At 36.8% G+C, this 21,920-nt stretch overlaps 1 pseudogene across 1 annotated transcript; it reads left to right on the top strand.

Moving 5' to 3' along the window:
- Positions 1-13,748: 13,748 nt before the first annotated feature.
- LOC143545587 (26S proteasome regulatory subunit 6A homolog) lies at positions 13,749-16,322 on the top strand (annotated as a pseudogene). The gene is made up of 10 exons (XR_013137456.1): positions 13,749-13,866; positions 13,941-14,057; positions 14,126-14,233; positions 14,314-14,505; positions 14,587-14,779; positions 14,856-14,974; positions 15,069-15,156; positions 15,296-15,415; positions 15,519-15,659; positions 16,090-16,322. The product of XR_013137456.1 is annotated as a 26S proteasome regulatory subunit 6A homolog (transcript).
- The last annotated feature ends 5,598 nt before the right edge of the window (positions 16,323-21,920 follow it).

The following is a 21,920-nucleotide window of genomic DNA, read 5'->3' as shown; positions in this document are numbered from 1 at the left end:
ATGAGAATTCGCCTTCGCGAGCGAGTTCTTGAAAACACCATTGACGAGCCTGCATGTATATGAATCTCTTTCGTTGACTGGTATATGTTTTACTATTTTTGCTAACTGTTACATCTTAAAAAATTCTGAATCAGTGATATTCGTCGCTCCTCCTCCTCCACCGCCTCAGTCTGACCCGCAGGCTAAGGTTACCAAAGATGCAAGTGCTCCTCTCAAGGGGGTAGTGGCAGAAATGGAGGATGTGTTTTCCACTTATGTATTTAAAAACCCTCCTTTTTTTACTGGGGGGGTAGGTGGAGATTTCTGCTCAAACCTCTTCTATAAAACTTCAACAGGAAAGCTCTTCTACCTTCCTCCCCTCATGGAGTCTTGGCAATGACACTTTATTTTCGGATGTCAGCGCATGCCAAGAATTCTTTGAGCACTGCCTCCCCCCTGCTGAGCGTGAATGTAATAATTCTCGCACCCGGGAGAATTTGGCACAGACCCTTAGCTTCCATCTAGCTAACATCGTGTCAACCGGGCATGAGATGTTTGAGGGATGGGACACAGGGGAAAGGGATTTGCTTCACACTTCCAAGAGGCTGAAAGAAGCTGAGGAGGCCAGGGATGCAGCCCGGGCGGAAGCTCGTGAAAAGGAGGCCGCCCTCCAAACGATCAAAGAGAAAAACTCGAGATTGGAGGAACAGGTCTCCGTACAACATGGCTTCCCCTCCGCCCGGGATGAAGAGATCCGGTGGTTGCAGACTGAGCTCTTAAAGAGGGATGAGGAAAACAAGGGTTTGCGTGAGGCAAACGATTCAGTGGCGGCTGAGAGGCGCAGACTTCTCAAATATGGCTTCCCCAAGGTGAATTTTTTAGTTATCTTTTTAATCCCTTTACTCTTCTCGTGGCGTGTTAACCCTGAATTTGTTTATCATTGGTCGTTGAACTTATCAAGGATGGCCCTGAACTTGGGGATTGCCTTGCAAAACTTCTCGTCAGCTTTTCGCGGGCGAGCCGGAAGGCCGGTTTTGATGAAGGCTATGCCATGGCCTGCGAAGGTCGTCCGCCTTTTGACTTCGTGCTTCATGGAATAGATGAAGGCAAATACAACGCCAGTATCGATGCTTTTGATAATTTATATTTTGAGATTATGGACTATAAAGAAGCACATCGTCGCGAAGAATGCTGTTTAGGCAACTTGAGGTTACATGTGAAAGCGCTTCGCAGCGAAGTAGAGGACGAGAAGGATGTTCAGTAGAATAGGGAATTATGTAACTTGTACTTTTGTTTTCCTTGTATTGTAAATACAACTTTATTAAGAAATAAAATTGTGCTTCCTCCATTATGTTGTATCCATTGTGTTCCTTGATCTGATGTTCTTTAGGATTATCTATCCATATATCTTCCATTCATTCGCGACATTCATTCGCGGATACTTCTCTTTCATCCACGACGTTTGTTATGTGGGTACTTGTCTTCTTCCTGTTCTTTTTGTTATTGAATTGTCTTGAATGTCTGGCATTTTGATTGTAATCATTTAGTTTGTCCTCCGTCAGTTTGTGACTAGCAATGCACCTAGCTCTTAGGTGACTGACGAGACATGGATGTTTCACACAGAACTAGGATTTGATAGGTCTGCAGGTTTTGATGGCTTTTCATCGGGATTTGAATTTTGAACTGTTCATCTTCCCGCCTGACTTGTCGTGATTTTGTTGGTCGATGGTTTTCTTTTACTATTCACCTTATTAATTGTGATCAGTATAAATACCCATTGACCTTTCACTTTCTTTTACACCGTCTTTGAGAATTGTTTCTTCTTCCTTCAAAACCCTAACCTTCATCATAGCTCGTTCAAATCGATTCTTAGCAGATTCATGATGTCAACGAGGGAGGTGCTTCAAACTGTTGATCATTGTAACATTTCGAGTGTTTACCGTATTCATTTGTCCTCGTTTTATCATTTTACGAACCTCATTTAGATCCTAAAAACTAACGATACTTTGCATTTATGAATAATCAAGTTTTCATATGTTCAATTTAAGCCCCTTATGTTTTATGTAGTGTTTATTCTTATTTATCTTATTTAATGTTCATCAAATAACCAAGATCCAAACCACAAGGACTAAAAATGACAAAATGTGAAACACCACTCACCTACCCTCCGGAGCGCCGCGCGACGGCTAGCCTACCTGCTGGCCGCGCAGCGTGGTGGCCCTACTTCACCCAATCTTGGTTCGTTTTCGTTTTATAGCTCGTTTTTTGTAGGAAATCGATTATGTTAGGCATGTGTGAGATAAGTAAGGAGCAAGAAATCATAATATAACTAAATACAACTCTTAAATTCGTTTCCTCCTCCAAGATCAAACATTTAAGAATATTTCAATGATTCTCCAATATATTCTTACCTAAACGAGTAAAAAGCCCATATTTAGTTTGTTTTTGCTATTCTTATATAAAAAAGCCTCATTCATCTGCCATAATACTTCACATAAACCCTAAGAATCATTCCACAGCCGTCATACCCTCTGCCCATCTCGAAATCTCTCTGTTTTTGTTTTATTGTTGAAGATACAAGCTCGTTCGATTGACTTTGCAAGTCTAAGGACCTTTGACTCGATATATCTCCTTGTTCGTTCACTCTCCGGGTAAGTTGTAAATTGACTTTTCGTTCATAAACATTCCCTAGTCGATAACCTTCGATCAATTTCTAAGATTGAAGGGTATTGACTGGTCAATTGCTTTAAAACCTGATAAAGGGTAAACCTGTCAACAACTTTGACTTATCGTTTCTCACTCTTCTGATCGGATTCAACGTTCGGTCCAGAAGACTTTTATTCTCGTAACGTGATTTTAAGGCTACTGACCAAACCCGACTTCCGACTCGCAGTTCGGATTCGGGTAAGTACCAGCTCGTTTAAATGTTTAATTCAACATAACTAGAGTTCTATTTATCCATTTGGATTAATTCATGCGGCATTAAGTTCTTTTTTATTTATATTATCATATTTCAAAGTTTCAGGTTCTGATCATTGATCTCGTTCGACGCGTAGTGGACGACTCGCTTAATCTTTAGGTCGTTTATCTTAGTTATTAATCACTCGCCTTAAATCTAAGGTGAGTTTGATCCTTCCCCTTTTTATACATTGTTTGCAAACGTTTTGGGGACATATGCGTACTTACTCATATTTTCTATCCTATATATATACACAAAATCGCAAACATAATCATTGTGTGAATATCAGTTGAATGCTATTTGCTAATTGCTACATGTTTAATTGTTTACTTGACAACATTTGGAGATTCTCATTAGTATGATCATACAACCGTCTTAGTAACCGGAGCCCGATTCGCTTGGCAAAGGTAAACCGACAATTTTATTCATTGTAATCAATGCCCGATTCGCTTGGCAACGATTCATTGGCACACTAGCGCGATTTGGTTATATACATGTTTTGTTATGATTTGATTGATTATTATCACATGGTTAGTTTGCGCATTTATCACTTATCATTTACCAATTATCTATTTATATATATTATTATTTGTTGTGTCAAAATTGGTGATCATCTCACTCAACATGTGTTGTTGACAAACTCCATTTTCTACGCATAAGCAGGTTGCTTGTATTGAAGATTGAAGTTTGGACACGTAGACAAGACCTTAGGATATAATCAAGATAATCGTTATTTGAGCTCATATTGGTGTATTTGAATTGCTTTGTTATATTTGGATATTATGTGTATTATTTGAATAAATTAATCAATTAGATATTGTCATTTATATTTATGATAGTATCTTCGAGCTGTGAGCAATCGGATCACGCCCCGACATTTCCGCCTTAGGTTGAGGTGTGACAGATTGGTATCAGAGCCGAAGGTTTTAAGATAGGTCGTTAGAAATGGTCCTAGACATATGTTAGAAACCCTATACGTGCTTATCTGAACTGCCTTATGTGCTATTAAAAATTGTTTACAGCTTGCTTAGATTAATTATTTTATTGTTTATCTTATTTATATATTGCACACATACACGAATTCCGAGGTTACGCCTCACTTTCAAAATATTTTTTTAAATCCTCTTAATTTTAGTAGATTACATTTTATTGTGGGAAATTCATTAAGAATTCCCGTGTTTTGGTTTTGCTCTTTCACCTTGAAGCATGGGGGGTATGACAAATTTCGTACAACCATAACTTTAAGTGGTACCCGTAATCGGCTAAACGGTTGCGTGGTAAACATAACCAGCTAAGCGGTTATACTTCCAAATTGTGTTTTTAAATTATTTTAAATGCTTAGTTGGGTGAAAAATCCATGGAAATCCATGGGCACTCCAACTATCCATTTCTTAAACCATTTTCGATTTGATTTTTGGGTTGGAACGTATCGTCCAGGGTGGTTCCCGAGATGCACCAACTATTTATATTTGGTTCGTTAATTCGATATTTAGTTGGGTCGGTTAAATTCCATGTAACGCTCATGGTCTGAACAACTCCATTGATTCGATAATTCGTTAGTTAGTTGGGCCAGTTAAATGCCATGTACACGTTCATGGGCTGACCAGCTTAATTGTTTATTACACGTTATTTGAATTGAGCCATCAAAATGCCATGGAACGCTCATGGGAGGCCAATTCACAAACTTTATGTTGCTTTATTTAGTTGGGCCATTCAAGTTGCCATGGAAAGCTCATGGGAGGCCAACTCATTAAACATGTTTCGTTATTTTATTTGGGATCTCGAGCTACCATGGGAAGCCCATGGAAAGCCCAACCCAATAACATTTTACTTTTGAATTTTTTGTAAACATTAGTTATTAAATTAAATATCTCAAGAAAATTATTCACATCATTTTAAATCCCGACTCGTCCTCGAGTCATCACTTGCACAATTTTATTTAGGTACACTTCTCTATTATCTCACCTCAACTTATCCACACAACTTACCCATCATTTCATTAAAATTTCATCCTTGGTCCTCGTAGAATGTCTTCCCTAGGAAATCATCGTAATCAACGCCGTTCACCTACTTGTCGTGATTGCTCTTCGACTACTAGAATGGACAAAGAGTTTGCTGTGGTATTCTGTTAACCAAACGACCGCCAATATCGACAAAACTAAAATAACTCGAACATAAATCTTAAACTAACTCATATCCGTTAAAATAATATTTAAATCACCTTTTCTTATTTATTTTCATGTTTTCAAACTATAAATTTCTAAGTACATTTAAATCCTTATCCTCAATTTTAAACTATAAATATTTTATTATCTCTTTCTTTCCTCAATATCATGATGGTTTTCACAACTTATTTTCCACTTTATAAATCTTTATCATTAAAATTCAATTATTGTAAATTTTATTATTATTAAACTAAATTATGTATTCTTTAAATTTAATTTCCATTTTTAAATTAAAAATTTTCCATTAATTAATTTAACTTTTATTATTAAATTGACTTTTTGATTGAACCTTCATCGTAAATATTTCAACTCCCTACTTTGATTTTTGAAAATTTTAAACGTTTTAAATGATAAATTCGTAGTTGTTAGAATAGCCATGGTGGTTTATGCATTTCTAGCCTCGCATTTATCTCAATTTATTATATGCTTCACTTTAATTTAAAATTTATTATTTACTCAAATTTTCATTATTGATAATTCAAATTACTAACTTCCTAATATTTATAACGATTTTGTGAAAAAAAAAATTCACGAATTCTCAATTTAATCTAATTTAATATCTTCAATTACCTACTTTATATTTTATCTAATTTTAAAGATTTAATTGGAATAGAACTATCTCGGTGATTCGGGTATATCATTCCCAGTTTAATCTATTAACAATTTAATTCAAATACGTATATCTTCGTATTATCATTAATATTTAAATTATCAATTACTAACTATTATAATATTTTTAGAATATCAAATTAATCTAATCTTAACACCACAAACTTGAAAAGCTATGACTTAATATTAAACTTCTCTTTAAGTTCTCAAACTAACCAAACTCGACTCATCAAAATTTTTGTTAACTATGTTTAAGCGTATACTCTCGATCTTAAGAACTTCATCCCTAAAGAATACGATCGTTAAGGACTCCGCACGCTATTAACTATTTTAAGATTTGTTGTAAATTAAATCTTTGCGTAATTCATCCTCTGAATAAAATTCCTTTCATCAAAGTAGACTTGTTAGAATCTTATACCTATACCTCAATTTCTTTACTCTCGATTATCACGATTCATAAATAACACTTAATTCTTGAAATTTGTTTCCTTCATAAACAAAAGGTATTTTAGAACTTACCTTATTTTATTAATCAAACTAGATCATTTATTAAATATCTCTTGAATTTAAAAATTTTTCAAAACGTTTGCTTCTTTCAAAATGATGGTTTTAAATGTTTTACAACCCACATGATGAAACGAGTTATGCGGACCATCCGACGATCTAAGTAATTATGGGCCGACACGTAATTACCAAAGTCTTCGCATGGAAATCATAATACGTACAATTATGTGTCACGTAATTACCAAAGTCCTCGCATACGCCACCTTGAGTTTTGTTGTCGGGCGCATGGTATTGTTCCCCAAATTGAAAATTTTCAACTTTTTATAAGATGCATTGCAGGGATGGTTGGTATAACTGTTTACCAACTGAGAAGAGCGATTGCTCTCAAGTCATCCCCCTTAGATCCTTGTCGGTACAGCAAGTTTTTCTGGGTGCGGGAAGACGTGGTCCCGTTGTCCATGTATCATCGTTCAACGAACCAACCACTACTTTCTAAGCCCTGCATTGAACTTCCTGGGAGATACGGGTGGTATACCTTGTTGACCCACACCGCCACGCCAATGCGCCCTATCCCTGAAGCTGCACTGGTGCGAGCCGGGATGAGTCGCCTCTGGCCTTATCCGGATGAAGTGCCCTATTTTCGGAAGTTAAACGGAAGTAAGAACGTCATTATATTTTTAAGTGCTTTATCTGGGTGTCTTATATAACTCATTTGTGCAGCGGAAGGAATCATCCTGGTCGTCCTTGCTGACGACTTGCCGGGGACGATACAACTCTTAGTTCGGGATAAGAAGGATCTCCTGTTCTTGACAAAACTAAGGACATCTTCTTATTCCCACAGAAGACCCGCCGGGAACCTGTGGTCTCCGAGGCCCTGTATGCGATAGGTAATGTGTTGCTTTTATACCTTCCACTTCATTGGTTTCTGATCCTTGTTATTTACAGCTTTTGGTTGCAAGAGGAAAGAAGCTACTCCCTCTGCGACTTCTGAGACGGCATGTACTGAGGGTCAGGGTCTTAACCCTTATCCTCCTGTCTCTCCTAAGAAAACGAAGAAGACCCGCCTCCGCGATCGGGTTTCTATTTTTTCACAAGACATCCCAGGTATACTCTAATGTTGTTAATTCTTATTTTACTGTGGGTATTAACTATCTTGGTGTAACAGATTTTATGCCCCGGCTCACTGATGCTATCATAATATAGGATTCTCCTCCCGCCAAGCCTATCTCAAGCAAGCTTTCTGTTGCGGATAAGGGGAAGGCACATGAGGTGGCTGCTCCGAAATCTCTTGTCCGGGCGTCGGATATACATGTTTCCTTGCATGTCTCACCTATTGTATAAGGAACCGGGGAACGTGCAGGGAAATCATATGGGCTTCCATCCCCATTTCCTTCTCATTCCTCCTTCGAGGGCGATATAAGGGCTCACGTTTTGCAGAAAGGTATTGTGCGCCACCGTTCGGACTGGAAGCTTACTCCTGCTTCCAGGTTTTCCGATGGAGAAATGTGTTTTGAATTTCTCCACGAGTGTGTACCTCCTGCGGAACGTGGGTTCCAAAATAAGCATGCCCGTGTGTCCCTTGGCAACTCATATCTCTATCATATGGCCAACCTGGTCTCGACGACTTAGGAGATTTATCAGGACTGGATGTTTATGGGCAAGAATTGGGGGGGCTCAGGATTACATCCTCCAGGATCTCCAGGCCGAGAAAGAAAAGTACTGTCTGGAAGCCAACATTGTGAAGTGGAAGCTGAGAGACACTGAGAAGGCCTTGGAATCTGAGAAGGCTGGACAAGCAACTGCTGCCAAAGATTGGGAAGAGGCTTGTTGGCGACAAAATTCTACACTCGTAGCCACATGCTCTCAAACCTGTGCTCGTGAGGCTGAACTTGCTAAGGCAAGTCAGCCTTGGAGACCCAGCTTGCCGCCAAGGACAAAGTTATCAGTTCCTTGCGCGCCGCATCCGCCACCAAAGATACTCTAATCGAGGATCTGATTAAAGACAACACTCTGCTTATTGGTGAGCAAGGTACCCTTAAACTTAGCATTGAGCGGGCTGTTGAAGACAGGGCGTGGCTTATGGGCCAGGGTCTCCCCCAGGTACAATTTTACATTTTACCTATAATGGACTCCGTTTGGAAGGTGGCGGTGAAGGTGAATGACATTTCGTGGTGTGTTGGTGGTCGAGGTTGAAGAGATCGGAAGGCGGAGGTGGAGAAAGAATGATCGATGTTGAAGAGATCGATAGTGGCGGTGGAGCTGGAGGGTGTACGGTGTTGGCATGGCGGCATGGATTGTGATGACAATGGAGTTAAAGAGTGGATGAATGGCGTGCACAGTGATGACGGTGGAGGTGGAGCGTGATGACGCCGGCGGGTGGGTTGTATAGAGGGACTCAATTTGTTCTTCCTGGGTGAAATAGAGGGTTTATGATATATGAGTGAAAAGACCATGTTGCTTCTCAATTTAACCGTGTTTAATATAAATGAAGACCATAGTGCCTTTTGATTTAGTGGTGCTAATACCAGAATCCAGACGAACATTTGGTCCAACCAGAATACCATAGAGTCAACCAGTTCAAAACTTTTTCGAGGGACTCAAAAGTGGCCCGCCCACACACCGCAAGGACGCAAAATGCATTTGTCTCTAAAATTTACATCAAAAAGGTAAGACTAGAGAAAACTTAAAAGATATTTACAATTTTATTATACGGTTTAGATAGAAATTAAAAAGGAATAATAAAAAACACTTTTGTGAGGAGAAAAAAAAAGAAAGTTGTCTTGAATCACGAAGAAGCAGCTGGTATACAAAGGGACTCAATTTGTTCTTCCTGGGTGAAATAGAGGGTTTATGATATATGAGTGAAAAGACCATATTGCCTCTCAATTTAACGATGTTAAATATGAATGTAAAGTCCACATTGCCCTTCGATTTAATTGTGTTAATACCAGCATGTAGACGGACATTTGGTCCAACCAGAATACCATATAACCAGTTCAAAACCTTTTCGAGGACTCAAAAGTGGCCCTGCCCACACACCACATGGAAGCAAATTGCATTTGTCTCTAAAATTTAATCAAAAGGTAAGACTAGAGAAAACTTCAAAGAATTGTATATTTACAATTTTATTATACAGTTTAGATAGAAATTAAAAAGGCATAATAAAAAAACACCTTTGTGAGGAGAAAAAAAAAAGAAAGTTATCTTGAAATTATGAAGAAGCAGCTGCTAAACAAAAGAACCTACATATTTAAACAACCGCAGTACTTTTGAAAAAAGATTTAGACAACCAAAACAGACTTAGGCCTAAAAAACCAAGGTGCAGGCATAAAACACGAACACCATGTACGCGAGGCGTCAGCTCTATTAACAAGCAATTAGTCTTTAGATACAAAACAAGCAATTCAACCAAAGCAACACCACATGTATGAACATGAAAAAAGATCTGCCAAAAGACAGCTTTGCAGTCTTTTCCTCTTTCCATGGATTCGTTACAAAAGAATCTTACATACGTCAAACTTCTTAGTTGTCCTAAACATGTAACAAAACATCATTTAGAAACAGCAATTTAATAATAGCGGTTTAAAAATGGCCTCATGCGGTTTTTAGTGGAGGAGAAACCAAAATGACACCATCTCCTCTAACAAAAAGAAATTGAACGGTTCGCCTTGTGCTCTGCAAGCAAAACAACCCAACAAAGATTCTTAATAAAAAAATATTTTTTATGAAGTTATGAAGAATCACTATGCATGACAGATCAGTTTTACGGGAGTTCTAGACCGAACCAGCCAAAAAGGATCAGTTATAGCGTTTTAGTTTTGGTTTAGGCGAGTTTGGGCCGTGCTCTTTTACATAGAATCGAACTGGTATCTTCAAAAGTTGAGTAAAATGGCACGTTTGAAAAAGACCCAACGTTTCAACTTTTAAGTATCATCAGTATTTTAAAAAAAGAGCACAAAATCGATAAAATTAATAATCTATACTTATTATAATTATAGTTGCTCAAAAAAATGAACCATGAAAGCTGGATTTTCAAACCATAAAGCCTGGGTTTTCAAACCGTAAACTGAAGCATATTAACTCTAATAATCTGTCCAGGCCAGCGGATTAGCTTGGGTGGGAGAGACGTTAAACAAATACACGGAAGAGAGAAGTCATACCCTGACAATCTCTTCATAAGTTTCATCATCAATCTCAACGGTTGTTACAATCTCTTCAACATCCCCAAGAATCATGTTCAAATGCTGATCATAATTAGCCTGCAAAGAAATTGCAACTCTACTCAGTCAGTTAACATAACTAGGAATCAACACCATGATGCATAACAAATCGAAACCAAACCCTAATTAATAATTATTATTAATATGTCTATGAAATTGTAGGGTTGGGTTAATAATGAAATAGAATAGAATAGAATACATGTAGGTTGCCGCGTAGCCAGAGGCTCCTTCACTGCACTCTCATCTTCCGTACCCATACCTATATTCTTCTTCCTTCTTCTCTTCTCTTGTTAGGATGTTAGGAAGTATGTGTGAAGATAAGGGAAAGGGCGTAAATGTAATAACACATTTGTTGATTTTCTCTCTTCACATATAAGGCACATGCCAAATTTCCCCATCATTTTAAAACGTTCATAACTTTTTTTACGACATTTTTATTAAAAAACAAATTCACTATAATAACGAGTGTTTTTTTATATGAGTACCATATTACTATATAAAAACTAAAAAAAATTAGTGCGTTTTTTTAGATATTGTGTTTTACCAAAATTGTGTTATACAATTGTATTTTTAATTTGTGTTTTTTTTCATAGTTTTTTTTCATTGTGTTTTTTACATTGTGTTTTTATTGTGTTTGACTTTCCGACGACTTGCCCGGTGAAATTTCCATAGACTTTTCCGGCGAGGTGGCGGTGGTGGGTGACGATTGTGGTGGCGGTGGACAATGGAGCGGTGGTGGTTGTAGGAGATAAGTAAAGATGTAATTGGGTTTTATGTAAGTGGGTTTTTGAGATTAATTTAAATAAGTTTTGAGATTAAAATAAGTGAGTTTTAATATTAAAGTATTAGACTAAAATACCCTTCTTCCTAGCCTTTTTAGGAAAATCAAACTTTTTATTTGAACATAACCAATAATAATAATAATAATAATAATAATAATAATAATAATAAATAAAAGTTTTTCAAACTTCTTATAAAATTTTCCCACCTCCCTTTCATGTTAAATATATTTATTTAACTTTTTTTTTCCTTTTTAATCAAATATTTTCTCTTTTTAATAATTATTTTTTTTAAATTTAATACAAACATAAATAAATAGAATATTTAGGTTAGATTGATGGGACACCTAAAAAATACCTCTTACACCTTTGACAGCCGCACTCACAGCTTTATTATCAGTTGGCATTCCTTCTAAAACCCTAAGTTTTCGTGTATCTCATTAAATACTAATATTAATGATAATGGAAATCTTTTGAGTTTAATTTGTTCTTCATTCGGTTACTATTTCTAGCAACTTAGTACCTGTGGTTATTTCCGCCGGCCACATTTTAGGGGGTTTCACATTCTGTGTTTCGTGTGTTCTTGTCCGATTTATATCATTATCATGAAATCCGATCCTGACAATTATTATTATTATTATTGTTATTATTATTATTATTATTCAAAGTAATTTACTAATTTCTTGTTAACGCATATACTAAACAAAGTTAGTGAATTGGACTTAAATGACAAGCACGACCATACCAGATAGGCGATTTTGACAGTTTACTCTCTATTCTAAATAAAATTTCATCATATTTAAAAAAATAAACAAATAAAACTTAATTAAAAAATAATCTAATATAACAATCAATACATGAAAAAAAAGCTACACAATGAAGACTTGAACTTGGGCATATAATGGGGACAAGGCTTAGGAAGCTTTCTATCAACCATCAAACTAACTTAACAATTTGAATTATTCTTGAAACTAAACATATAAATAGTTAAAGATACAACCTTAAAACTTTGTAGCAACAAAGCTCTCAATTATACTAATCTATATCTATACTTATATATAAAGGATGAGTGAGGGACCTCTTAAATTTTAAGATGTACCAAACTTGTTGCTTTTAAGTATAAACCAAAATACATAAAATTAAGACATTTTAGGAGTAATTTTGTCTTTTAGCAAAATCATGTACGATTGATTTTAATTTATTCAAAAATAATTACAAGTTAGGTCCTTTAACTTTAATCACATTTTGTTAATTTATAGAATAGTTATATATATATATATATATATATATATATATGTCCCCTTATTTTAAACCAACGACCCTCGCAACGTTTAAACGCTTATAACTTTTTCAGACGTTAATATATTTTAAAAAACATTATACCATAAAAACAAGTATTTTATTTTCTTTAATTTGAGTATGGTATTTCTATAAATTTTTTCATTTTAGATACTTAATGTGTTACATGATTACCATTAAGGACCGGCAAACGGGCTGGGCGGGTTTGGCCGTTTGAGTCATGGGTCTTTTAAGTTAAGGTTGGAATGGGTCGATATAAAAAATGTTAGAGCATGTTTGGGATGGAGTTTGAAAAATGTTTATTAGTTTATTGGTGCTTTTAAAAAGCCAATAAGTTAAAATGTGTTTGGAAATCACAAAACTCTTTTTTATTTTAGTTTTTTGAAAAGGTTGAAAGCAGTTTTCCAAAAGCTCCAAATCCTGGCTTTTCAAAATAAGCTAATAAGCATTTTTCAAACTCAATCCCAAACATGTTTGCGCGCGTATAGTCGTTGTGTGACGCGCTTACTAACACCGGTTAAGCTTCCAATGTCGCATTACGAGCATCTATCGTCTGGTTGCACGCGTGCTGTTGTGAAGTCACACACTTACTGGAACGGTAACACCGATTACGCGTTCGATGCCATTTTTGCGTACATACATCACTGCATCGCGCATGTACCCAGCTATAAATTAAATGCATTCAATGTTTACAGTATGGTCTGGTTTCGTTTGTTTGGTTTTTGGTATAAAACGCGAATCAAACCGTTCGCTACGGTTTGAAAATTTTGAAACCGATCAATCGACCGAAAGTAAAAGAACCCAGCAACGAAACCAAATTGATGGCTGGTATAAACGGTTTCAAGGTTTTAAACCGAACCATGAACACTCATAATTGCTACATGATTTGCATGGTCCGCATTCAAACACCCGCTGCATTGCGCGGACACAACCTAGTTTATATAATAAAATATTAGAGAGAAAAAAATTGGAGGAAATTATGTTACGGCCCATCAAGTTAAACGGATACCCAATTGAAAACCGGGAAAAGGAAGGGGGCTCCGAAAGAAGGTTAGATCCGAATATATATATATATCTTTCTTCCTCCCCAAGACGCGAAACTTTCTTCTGTTGTATACAACGCAAACACATATACTCTTGTTTCTCAAGCAACCAATAATATCATATCAATATCAATGGCGACTCCGATGGCCGAAGACACGAGTTTCGAAGACGACCAGCTGTCCTCCATGTCTACCGAAGACATCCAGAGAGCCTCTCGTCTTCTCGACAACGAAATCCGAATCCTCAAGGTTTTCTTTTTCTTTCTTTAACAGATCAGATCTCTCTTTTCAAACCCTAAATCGTTCATTATTTAAACTAGCAGGAGGAGTCGCAGCGGACGAATCTGGAATTGGATTCCTTCAAGGAGAAGATTAAGGAGAATCAGGAGAAGATTAAACTTAACAAACAGCTTCCCTACCTGGTCGGAAACATTGTCGAGGTATGTTTGATTGAATTGGTGGCTAAACCCTAGGTATCTTTTGGGTTCAAGATGATTTTGTGTTTCAGATTTTGGAAATGAACCCAGAGGATGAAGCTGAGGAAGATGGTGCTAATATTGATCTTGACTCTCAAAGGAAGGGTAAATGTGTTGTGCTCAAAACTTCTACTCGTCAGGTACTCTAATAATCACTCTGCCTTATTTATCTAAATGTAGTTATATTATATTTACCTTTTATTTATGTAAACATTTGCAGACAATTTTCTTACCTGTGGTTGGTCTCGTGGACCCCGATAAACTGAAACCTGGTGATTTGGTGGGTGTCAACAAAGACAGTTACTTGATATTAGACACATTACCATCCGAGTATGATTCTCGAGTCAAAGCCATGGAAGTTGATGAAAAACCAACTGAAGATTACAATGACATCGGAGGTCTAGAAAAACAGGCAAGTGAAAATCTTGTAAACCTTACATATTGTTTTTTTTGGTTTATGACGTCTTTTTTTGTATCGCTTGTTATGTTTCAGATACAAGAGCTAGTCGAGGCTATAGTTTTGCCAATGACTCATAAAGAGCGGTTTCAAAAATTAGGAGTCCGACCACCAAAAGGAGTGCTTTTATATGGCCCACCTGGAACTGGAAAAACTTTAATGGCTCGTGCGTGTGCTGCACAAACGAATGCCACTTTTTTGAAGCTAGCCGGGGCCCCAACTTGTTCAGGTGTGTTTCTTGTTTTTTTAGTAAATATTAATGCTAATAATGCACTAATCAATATTAATTGTGGGCATGTGTGTAGATGTTTATTGGTGATGGTGCAAAACTTGTTCGTGATGCGTTTCAACTTGCAAAAGAGAAGTCACCTTGCATCATTTTCATTGATGAAATTGATGCTATTGGTACAAAGCGGTTTGATAGGTATTAAAACGTGTATCTTTTCATTTAAAATGCGCAGAAAATTATTGTATTTGTCACATGTGCTTATGAGGCAAGATTTTGCGTTTATTTGCAGTGAAGTAAGTGGTGATAGGGAGGTCCAAAGAACTATGTTGGAACTACTTAATCAGTTGGATGGTTTCAGTAGTGATGACCGAATTAAGGTACTTTGTTCTCGAATTAATCTATTATTACTGAAATAGTATGTACAGTTTAATCAATAATGTTATTATATAACTTGTAGATAATAAGAATTTTGTAAATAAGAATATGTAACTATAAACGAGAGAATTGGCTATGTAGGTGATAGCAGCAACGAATCGTGCTGATATTTTAGACCCTGCTCTAATGCGATCTGGACGGTTAGATCGTAAGATTGAGTTCCCTCATCCTACTGAGGAAGCAAGGGCTCGGATCATGCAGGTTTGCCTTTACTGAATCTAATCTTAGTAGTTATTGGTATTATTATTATTATTATTATTATTATTATTTCATGTTTATCGAATTATATTTCATCAACATATAGATTCATTCACGGAAGATGAATGTTCACCCGGATGTCAACTTTGAAGAGCTGGCTCGATCGACAGATGATTTTAACGGGGCACAGTTGAAAGCGGTTTGTGTGGAGGCTGGCATGCTTGCTCTGCGCCGTGATGCTACTGAGGTACGAATAATATATGGGCTTGTAAACGAACACAAACATGGCATGTTTGTGTTCGCTTGTTTAACTGAGTAAATGATCGAACATGAATGATTAAACTCGAGTTTTTTGTTCGTGTTCATTTGTTAATAGTGTAAATGAACAGTTCACGAACGTAAACTTAAATGAACGCCAACGAACAATAATATTGAACATAAATTAATGAACGACTGAAGAGATGTGTCTTGTGATCGTTCGTTTAACTAACTGAAACAAAGAATTAGTTCATGTTTGTTTGCTTATCAAAAAGACGAACACTCAAAACTTTCCGCTGAACGCAATTACATTTGGCGGTTTTGACCGATCTTTAATTATTTTTTCACAAATGTTGGTTTGTATTGCAATATTTTGAAATTGTAAAAATGGTTCAGAAATATAAACAACTTACTTGCAGGTAAACCATGAAGACTTTAATGAAGGAATCATCCAAGTTCAAGCTAAGAAGAAAGCAAGCTTGAATTACTATGCTTAGGATGCAATTTCGGCATCGTCATGTACAAGTTGAAGCTTATTTTCATGACTTTAGTGGTATACGATTTACATCTTTGTTTATGTTTGTTGACAACTCGTGTTGGAGACAGCTTGAACTGTGCTCTGTTTAAACTGTTTTATTTGTTTGTTTAGTACCGTCACTTTCTCAGTTACTTCATTCTAATCAGATCATCCAATAGCTATGTGGCGCGTACTTGAAATGTATTGAAGAATTCCGAGCAAAACCACATTCGCGTTTTATCTTTGGCTCGCGAACTATAACTTTCGGTGATAAACTAAGAAATTTATATGTAATTTATTAACGTAAAGTATAATTTTGGAATAAAAGAAGGTTGTTTGATAGTTGATTAGGGCCATACATAAAATCACTAATCGCATTATCACACAAAACAAATACACAAATTTGGTGAGTGTACACTATTAAGAGAAAAGAATAACCGAAAGAGTTAATGAATACAGTGTCAAAATCGTCTTTGAGGTTTGATTAATAAAGCGACTTCCATCCAAAAAGTTTGTTTTTTTTTTGTTTTAAAACTGTTTTAGTTGCTTGTTTAGTACCGTCACTTTCTTAGTTACTTCATTCTGATCAGATCATCCAATAGCTATGTGGTGTGTACTTGAAATGTAATTGAAGAATTCCGAGCAAAACCACATTCGCAGATTATCTTTGGCTCGTGAACTATAATTCTAGGTGATAAACTATGAAATTTATATGTAATTTATTAACGTAAAGTATAATTTTGGAATAAAAGAAGGTTGTTTGATAGTTGATTAGGGCCATACATAAAATCACTAATCGCATTATCACACAAACAAATACACAAATTGGTGAGTGTACACTATTAAGGGAAAAGAATAACTGAAAGAGTTAATGAATAAAGTGTCAAAATCGTCCTTGAGGTTTGATTAATAAAGCGACTTTCATTCAAAAAGTTTGTTTTATTTTTTTTTCTTTCTTTTTATTTTTTATTTTTTTTTGCAGCTGGACCATCGAGGTTTTTTTAGTTATTGCCAAAGCATTAACTCCATCCAAACTTTCCGTTAGCTTTTTTCAAAAAGACCAAAATATCCTTATTTTTTAATAAATCATTTTTTTTTAAATATTTAAGTTTTTAAAAAACCAATAAAGCTAATACAAATAAAATTAGTATAAAAACAAAAACCCTTCCCAGTTCCCACTCTCTCTTGTCACCATCCCAGTCATTCTCTCTTACTGTTCTTAGGCCACCATCGAAGACCACCACCACAAACCACGACCATTCTACGGAAACCATAAAAAACCATCACCGAATAGTACCACATTTACCAAGGATATCGGACACCACCATCGTTGTACGTTACCGCCGCTACTAGATCTAAGGTCACCGTCTAATCCAACCATCGCCTTCTATGGATCAGGCCCATCACCATCTCCATATCTGGGCGACCCATGTTTCTCTCCGATTTTATGGTTAGTGCACCACCACCATCCCCGCCACACACGCATACACCACCGTCGGAAAAACGATTAGCAAGATTTCGTGATTGATTTGTATTTACAGCATCTCCGGGTAAACAAATGACAAGATCTCCGATCGGTCGTCATTGCGGTTGCTTGAATCGATTTTTGGATTTTAAACTTGGGGGTTTTGAAATTAAGGTAAGACGAAGAGTGGAGGGCAGTGGTAGTTGGAGAAGAAGGGTGGGCCGGCTGAGGTTGCGGTGGGTGATGGAGACTGTAGATTGATGAAGATGAATAATGGTGGGTGGTGGGCCGGTTGCTGGCGGTAAGCTGGTAGTAGCGAGTAGCTGAGTGATGTTAAAGACTCAAATGTTGATTAGGTTGTGGTGATGATGGTGGTGGGGTATAGGGCAAGGAAGATAATAAATCGATGATGGCTAGATGATGATAACGGTATACATGATGTTGATTATGATGAAATCTATTAAAATAATTTAAACAAAATAAAGAAAATGACTGAAGATGGTTTTGCTCTGTACTTAACGTTAAAATTCAAACTGAGTTAGCAATTTTGAATGATATTGGCAACAACTGACAAACCTCGATGGTCCAGTTGCACAAAAAAAACTTTTGGACGAAAATCGCATAACTAAACAAACCTCAGAGATGATTTTGGCACTTTACTCAATTCAAAATCATTTTGAAGTATCTTTTTCTCTCAACTCAGTCTTTACATTTATGTAATAACAAATTATTTATGTAAATCAATTAATTGTTATGAAACAAGCCTAATAGAAAAGCAATATGATAAAAGGATGTAAAGAGTAAGAGATTTTATTGATTAGGGAGAGTCATACAATAATATTCAATGATATATATATCATATATATATATATATATATAGTATATATATATAAAGGAGGGAAAACTTGGGGAATAAGCTAAATTTATTTTAGGTGTTAATATATTTAATAACATTCCAACTTGGTTATCAACGCCATACGCTTTGAGATGCCGCTTCATTAAAAAGCCTACAAAACCCCAGTGCGACAAAACCATAGCTAAGGGAAAAAGAGTATAGAGCGTATTGTCCCTCCCTGATTTATATATCCTTTAAAAATGGTAACCATCGATCTTCTATGTATGTTTCCTAAAACTTTTGTTATCAATCACTTGCATCTTTGTCATTTGACATACAAATCCTTATGTTGAAAAGTATTGCATGATCTTCATGTGAAAAATTTTATTGCCTCATCTGGTAATCATATACCAACGTATCCATGACCTTATTTTGTTTCTCTGCATCAATATGGCTAACCAAACATGTATTGATGAGTTAGTAAATATAAGCATATATCTTTCATACCCTAAATATATGTTTTAAACCCATTTCGATTGTCTCATAAATGGACCACATGTTGATAAATATAAATAAAATAAATGACAATAATGTATAGTTAGCAAGACATATTAATAAACATATGCATTTAATTATAGTACTTCTAAGCCAATAATGTTTCATATTGTGATAGAAAATGATATGTTGGACATCCTTTAACGTACCTGTTTTGGTCAAAAATTAACAAAGCTGATTTCGTAACCAAATTAGTAAATGAGGCTTGGTGCTTGCTTGAAATGAATCGTAAAAATGCTAGAACACGGAGATTTATTTCGAGGAAAATACCCCTTATCCTAAGGATAACAAGAAAAAAAACCCTGGGTGGTGAAAACTATCACCACCAGTTTATTAATAACAAAAATTGGTTACAAGTGGTGGAGCTTCAACTGGATCGTGATTACAGAGTGTGAGTACTAGTAAGTCTCGTGTGATAAAAGTGTGTGTATTGATCCAAGTAATAGCTCTATTTATAACAAAAGAAGATAACAATAATCCTATAAATTAGGAAATGACAGACTAAATCTAATTAGCCGTTCCTATTTTTTCCGGAGATAATTGATTTCCACTTTTCCTTTTTGAACACGTTTTATTTGAAGTAACTCAGTTGCAATTCCGAGTCTTTAGGCAATCATGGTAACGTCTCTTGACCTGGTAAACAAGGAAAATAGCGAACAATTTGCTAATTATACAATACATTTAGGATACCTGTTACCTTGGAGGATACCATATCCTGGAATTATCCTGAACATATTTGTGACACCCGGGTAATTTCCCAACCCTATAAACTAAGTAATCAACCTAATAATTAGGTGATTGTGAATATTATGCGCGCTAAATTAGAATCAGCGCGGGCATGTTATGTGCGCCCTGCGCGAGTAGCGCGCTATGTTAGTCAGCGCGGGGGCATGTTATGTGCGCCCTGCGCGAGCGCGCTATGTTAGAATCAGCGCGGGTATTTGTTATGTGCACCCTGCGCGAGCGCGCCATGTTAAGAACCAGCGTGGGCATATGTTATATGCGCCATGCGCGAGTGTTTTGGTTTTATGTTTCCATAACTTTATATTGTCTAATGGGTTGACCGTCCCGCATGATGCTAAGGCGGGTGCCTCCCAAAAAGTTTATGCGCATGCGGAAAGGGAACTAACCTCCCCGCATGGGCGGGAACATTGAGAGCTAGTTTGTCTGAAGCTCCAAGATGGAATTGACTTCAACATGACTGATCACTATGTTGAAATACCAAGACCACCTGGAGAATCTACAAATGAAACTCAATGTCCCTAACTGCGAGAAGGTTACGCACCTACCCGCAGCAAAGAAATGTCCTTCACGCAGAAAGCTATGCGCACAAAGTTATACGCGCAGAACACTTAGTCTATTCTCCAGATGTAAGGAGATTATTCCCGCCCAAAAGGAAACAGTAGCGTGTTTCAGAGATTTCTACTTTTTAACTGTACACTGACAAAAGCACCTGAAAAAGCATACTGTAACATGAAAAGTCAACTGTCAGCCACCCTACTCCACCCAACCACAGACCTGCATGTCTGTCTAAATCAAATCAGAATCTTTTATCCACTCCCTAGGACCAATCACCTCCACTTTTAAATAAATAATAATAATTTCCATACTTTATCATCATTACACCTAGATATGAAAAGATTACAATCCCCTAAAGCAAGAGATTGTGTTCCCTAAATCTTGCCTATAAATATGTAACCCAAATTATCACCCAAACACACTTCAAACTTCTCTCTTAAAAACTGCAAACTTGCACTAATCATCTCCCAAGCATCCGTTGTTTTCATTTCCGATCCTGTTACTAGGTAAGCCGAGATTATAACCTTGAGATCTACTTTCCCACCCTTATATTCTCCTATTTCTTGATCTTAATATATATACTTCTTGTTATTTTAATCGTATTCTAGACCTTCAATTCCGAGGCCAACACCAAGAAAACCCGAATCTCGATTAATCCCTTAACAAGAACCACAGGTGAGTCTCACAGCCCCTATTTTCACTGTTTTCACTATTTTTAAACTGTTTTCGGGGCGAGGGACACGTACTTAAATTATGTTTTATCATGATACTCTTACAAGCAATGCAAGCAATTTATGTGTTTAAATAATGTTTCATTATGGTATATTTACGAGCAATGCAAACGGTTATCTATGGTTTTCGATGAGAGTGCGATACGAGTAAGTGATCACTTTACCATTGGAACTCTAAGGGTAGGGACTGCTGGTTTGATCCACCCACTCGTAGGGGTCGCACCTCTTACACAGACGAGTGCCTAGCATGTCACGGGGCAGTACTATGGGATTGAGCCCGCTCGTAGAGGTCGCTCCTCTTACGCAGACGAGCGCCTTGTTTCCGGCACAACGTCCGCGCGTAACCCGCGGGACGGTATTATTCGCTCGTAGTGGCAGCGCCACTTACACAGACGAGCACGGTTTTTCAGAAGTGTCTGCGCGTAACCCGCGGGACGGTATTACTTATTTCGCTCGTAGTGGCAGCGCCACTTACACAGACGAGCACGGTTCCCAGAAATGTTCGCGCGTAGCCCGCGGAACGATTTTATCAGAATATGTTATCAGAACTATGTTTTACTAAGCACGCGTTTTAATGATGCTATCAGAATTATGTTTCAGAATGATTTTTATCGAGACTATGATGCAATACGAATTATCAAGTTACTAAAACTTGTGAACTCACTCAGTTTATACTGATTCAAATGTTTTACGTGTCTTTCAGGAGATAACTAGGTAGCGCATGGAGTCACACTTAGAGCACCTCACGCTGAACATCTAAAACTAGCTTTTTGGAAGATTTTAGTTCTATCCCTTCGATGCGCGTGGTTGTTCCCGCCGCGCAAGGGGATATGGCGTGGAAATCTTCA

Source organism: Bidens hawaiensis, unplaced genomic scaffold (genome assembly GCF_021521415.1).
Source record: "Bidens hawaiensis isolate Kalapana, Puna unplaced genomic scaffold, B.hawaiensis_p1.1 tig00013983_1, whole genome shotgun sequence".
Taxonomy (NCBI): Eukaryota; Viridiplantae; Streptophyta; class Magnoliopsida; order Asterales; family Asteraceae; genus Bidens; species Bidens hawaiensis.
This window is presented reverse-complemented; position numbering and strand designations above follow the sequence as displayed.